The sequence below is a fragment of the Glycine soja genome, chromosome 13, assembly GCF_004193775.1.
Source record: "Glycine soja cultivar W05 chromosome 13, ASM419377v2, whole genome shotgun sequence".
NCBI lineage: Eukaryota > Viridiplantae > Streptophyta > Magnoliopsida > Fabales > Fabaceae > Glycine > Glycine soja.
The window spans coordinates 23,820,244-23,825,829 of NC_041014.1; positions in this window are offsets into that span (position 1 = coordinate 23,820,244).

Genomic DNA, 5,586 nt, shown 5'->3' on the forward strand with positions numbered 1-5,586 from the left:
CAAATCAAACAAGTGTAATTTCAATATTTACACATCGAAAGTGCATTAAACAATAATGCTAATAAACTACATTTGCCAGCATTCATTATACTAAAGTCCCAATTATATAACCTATTTGATAACGAATAATTATAAGATTAAATACTTTTTATACACTTGAGATGTTTTACAATACCTTCAATATTAGAATCAAATACAATTTTGAAATGTCTAATAATATGTTGATATAAAAAACAAAAATTAACTAAGATTACAAAGGATACGAATGATGATATTAATAAAAAAATATGAATGGCTAATTGAAAAAACGAGTTTACTTAATTGTTTGAAAAACTAATTATAAATGGTTATAAGTGGAGGAAATAACATTTTTGAAGAGGAAGTCATTTTTATAGATAAATATTATGTAAAATCAATACATAAAATATGTTTCGTAATATCTATTCTACTAAAGAGTAAATTGTTCAACTACTTCAGTATAAAAGAAAAAAAGAAGGTTAAACTCTTAATTTATTCTTTATATGTCCATGGATTCTTAATTTGATCTCTCCATGAAAAAACTTATTGATATCTATATAAGTTGAATGGTCGAGATCTGATTATAAGTTATTAAATGATAAAAATAAAAATTTTCAACTTGCAAGGACTATTCACAAAGGACCTAATGAATTATTAATTGGAATCATATTGTATCTTTGAATTTTATCAATTCTTTCTTTTATCGCACGGTAATAATTTTTTATCGTTGAATGGTCATATTTGAAGATAATCAAGTGTTGAAAAAATTATCAAAGATCAACATTTCTAATTTTTATTCAACAACATACAAATAATCTCATGATTTTAATTATGTGATTGTTGATTTTTTTTTCTTGAATCAATAGAAAAAATAGATTAACGTTGATTCAATTTGACTCATTATGCAAGATATATCTTGAATACAGCAAATCATTCATTTTTCTTATATGTGAAATATGGGATGTTATGAATTTGGTCTCTGCCATTATAATGTCCTCTCTAGTGAATGTTGACCACTAATCCCCTTATAATGTAATCCTCAAACATGTAATACATTCTTAGTTTGGTTTATATATTTGTAACACATTCTTAATTTGATTTTTATAAATGTATCACATCCTTAATTCTTACAAGTACCAAATTAAGAATGCACTACATGTATATGAATCAAATTAAAAATGTGTAAGGTATTTAATGTAAGACCATTAGAGGTGATAGGGACTAAATCAATAACTTTTGGACATACCAATTTAATGAGTTTTTATATACATAAACTAAATTAAGAGTCCGCAACATGTATAAGAACTAAATTATGTTTTAAAAAATAAAATAAAAGATCACAAGGTTGTCTTGTGCTTATCTTGAAGTTAAGAGGGGGTTGTATGGTGAGAATTCATGATGTTCATTGTTTCAATATTTGGTACAAATTTTGTTTTTGATCAATAAATGCACGGTAGTAGATGGCTATATAGGTACTCATGGTGTTGAGACAGAATGTTATACATTTTTACAAGTGAAAAATATTTATTTCTTTTTTCTTTTTTGAAACATCATTTCATTAGCCTTGAAACTTGAAAGATCTATTTGAGGTCCAATGAATAAAGACCCCCACACGGCAAGAAATTTTAAATTGGCATTAAGTCTTCTCTTGCTACATGAAATTAATATATTGAGAATAAAATATATATATATATATATATATATATATTATTTCATTGGTTGTGTAAGTGTTTTCTATATTTGGCATATAATGTTATCATAGAATTTTGTTTTTAGATGAATAAAAAAATTGTATAATGAAATCATAAATAACACTAATGTAAACAAAACTATAATAAATTGTTCTAAAGACCTTAGAGACAATTACGATATCTCAATGCATTATTAGTTTGAATTTTATCCATAACAGGTAAAACGTAATGATAAGTGATTTGTTCACTAAAACAAATGATAAATATTTAAACTTTAGAGACGTCACTTGTAATTTGTAAATAACCTAATTGCATTTCTCTGACAAATAAAAATTAGTCCCACAATGAATACGTGAGAAAACAAAAACAAAGAGACTATTATCACTGTGTTAACTAAATTTTGCATAAATAAGTCAATTTTTACTTAAAAAAGCAACATTTGATACTTTAAACATGTGATTTTAGATTTCGTAATCAAATTCATGTATATATAAAAAAGGAATTCTCAGATTTTTCTTGCGACAAATGTTTTTATGTAGACCTCTTCAGGTTGATTTATACCATACTATAGCGATCTTGTCTTGTAAGGTGATATACACCAATTAATAGTGTTCTCTTGGTGCTACATTATAGGCACACTAAAAACATAGATAATTGTAATCATATACAAATAAAATGATAACAATGAAATGTGAATCCCTACGCTTTATTTGTAAAGTCTCCATTATCTGATCTATGAATTAGTCCATGTTTGACTAACCAAGATGACAAATAACTTTGCATTTTTTTTTCTTCTCCTGAAATTTTTTTATGAATTTGGTATTAGTCTTTTTTATTCACATAACGATGAAATTTTAAAAAATGAAATTATTATTTCTCAAAAAATACCTATTTAATTAATTGAAAAAACTTCACAAATAAAAATTTATCAGTGGTAATTGATTGGTTCTAGTCATGTATAAAATAAGGAAGTAAATTAATTATATATATATATATATATATATATATATATAATCTCATGTGTTTTTATTAGTTCAACTTTCATGCATTGTAAGTATTACACTATCAAATAATTAAAAATCATCATAATATAATTTTTTAAGTAATTATTCATTTAATTAAAATTCAACAAATTTATCATAATAACAACATGTAATTAAATAACCATAAAATACTTTTACATTGCAGGTATATTTTATTTAATTATTTTTAGGGCTTGAGCCTGACTTATTTATCCATCAAACACTTTTTTAAGCTTGAACTTAGATTACATAAAAGTTTGTCCCGACTTACAAGTTTATTTTAAGGATCTAATTTGTAATAATTTAATACTAAAATAAAGGTAAAAATATGTATATAAAAATTTATAAGAATCAAATATAACTTATTTATATGATCTAAGCATGTTTTGAGGTTTAATATAATATTTATGATCTTATTTAAAATATATTTTATGATAAGGCATTTAAATATGACATAAATTTATTTTTCACAATTTTGGCACAACAACTCAACTCACTTAACACATGAGTCAAACATGTTCGAGCGCGATTGAGTCGAGTTGACTTGTTTAACCCGTTTAAAATAAAATAAAAATACTTGTATAATGCATATTGTGTGTGGTGAAGGCTCCAAAATGAAAACTTAAAAACAAAAGAAGGCTTTTCCTTTGCCTCCCAATATACTATGATTTTTTTAATAAAAAGGAGAAAAAAAACATTGATTTTCTCTTCTTTTTTTTTAAAAAATAAAAATAAATGGTGAGCCAACTCCCCTAACCCACCAAACCTATGGTAGGTTGAGTCAAATTGAGATTTATGGTGAACCGGGTTAAACTAACCCATATATAACCTCAAACTATGACTAGTGAGCTAGTATCACTGAGTCAGGTTGGCCCGTTTTAATATCTTTAATCCACAAACATTATAGCAAGAGAAAAGAGTGAACTAAACTACCTTTTCTCAATTAATACATCATTTAATTACTATAATTATTTATATTTAGTTTATGGAAATATATAATGAAAGTAACAAAAGCAAGTTGCATACTTGCTTATATTAAAAAACTACATTTTTTTTATTAATGCATTACAAAGAGCAAAAGAAGGAATTTAGAATTGGATCATTCAAAACACATACATATATAAATTTAATTAGAATAAAATGAGTGTATAATTTTCATATTGTCAACTAGATTTGAATTGTCGTATTATTGAAAATTATTTTTATGATGATTAATTTAAAAGAGATACTAAAAATGTTGTGTTATTAATTGATTTATTATTTAATTCTCTTTACATCTAAACATTTAGAACTTGTGAATGCATGCAAATGTTTTTTGCACGAATTCCATCCACAAGCCAATCTAATAAGAGTGTCACAAGGCGTTGAAAATTCCACCGAGCATCACTAATTATGTTACAAATGTTGATGCTTGTGCCATATATATGAATGCACGGGACAATTGATATAGAGGACCAGGATGAGTCCATGCCTTACACACACAAAAAAAAAAAGTGTTTCTCTCACATAAGTGGATGATGTAGTTTGACTTAAGTAAGTTTTAGGCTTTAACAATAGTGAACCACATTGCGGAGATAATTTGTTTTCTGCCCAGGGCCGGCTTAAGGTCCAAAGCAAGGACTTTAGGCCCAAAAAAAAAGCCCCAAAATGTTTTTTAGTACTAATATACCTTAAAAAAATTTATTGTAAAATTATATTTGAAAATAAATTTTAAATAAAACAATGATAATTTTAATAAACTATTTTATGAGTAAGTAAAAAATCTCATTTTTAAATTTTCTTCTGTCTCGAGGAGTTATTTCATGCAACATACTTTTGACTAAGAGTATGCACCTAAAGTTCATTTGTTCCATGTTGCATATCCCAAACTAATTCACCAATAAAGGTTGTATTAAATTTCTTTTCCATTTGAATACCCATTCCATGATATCTCTTAGGTTGTGTAGTATTTGGCCAAATAACAAGATGGATGCCCTTATTATTAAATGCGCCCTTCCAAATAAAGTGACGAGTTATTCAATCAATCAAGTTACAAGTAAGCAAGCACTAAACTACAAGAAGAAATTTGGAATAACCCCAACCCGAGATCTTTTGCCTTGGTGAAATGCATAACAACACCTATGAAAAATAAATGAGACAAAAAGTGGTCATTTTAGATGACTTATTAGGTGCCTAGATGCCTCCATTAATCACTTTTGAAATGGTGATGGAAAGTTTCTCAATGCAAATTATAGACAAATAAGATAGGGGTTTTCATGTCTAAGGCCTTTAGTGAGAGTAAAACTTGACAGTCTATTTTTGTTCCATAATATTAATAGAGAAAATGAAGTAACACGGTGCATGAAATCAACATGGTCATATATTTCTCAATGCAAATTATAGATAAATAAGAAGGGGGTCTCCATGTATAAGACCTCTAATGGGAGTAAAATTTGACAGTCTATTTTTGTTCCATAATATTAATAAAGAGAATAAAGTAGCACAATGCATTATGAGTTTCACTATTAGAGGTAGGAACCCTAAGTCTTGCAAGCAATATAACAAGTACTCTAAATTAACATGGTCATATTCTTTCTTTAGGTTAATTTTAAACATGACTTCACCACATTTTCCTTTTTAAATGAACATACCATGAAAGTTTCCCTGGAGGACTATTACATTGTCAAATATGTCTCTATCATGAAAAAAGCTCTCTAAAAACGATCCCTAAGAATGAGTATAAGTTTATTAACCAATACCTTTGTAATGAGATTATATATGACAATACATAATGTAATCGAACATAATTCTTTGAATATGATTGTCCACCTTTGGAATAAGAGCAATAAGGATTTTTGTAAGTGATGCATCAAAAT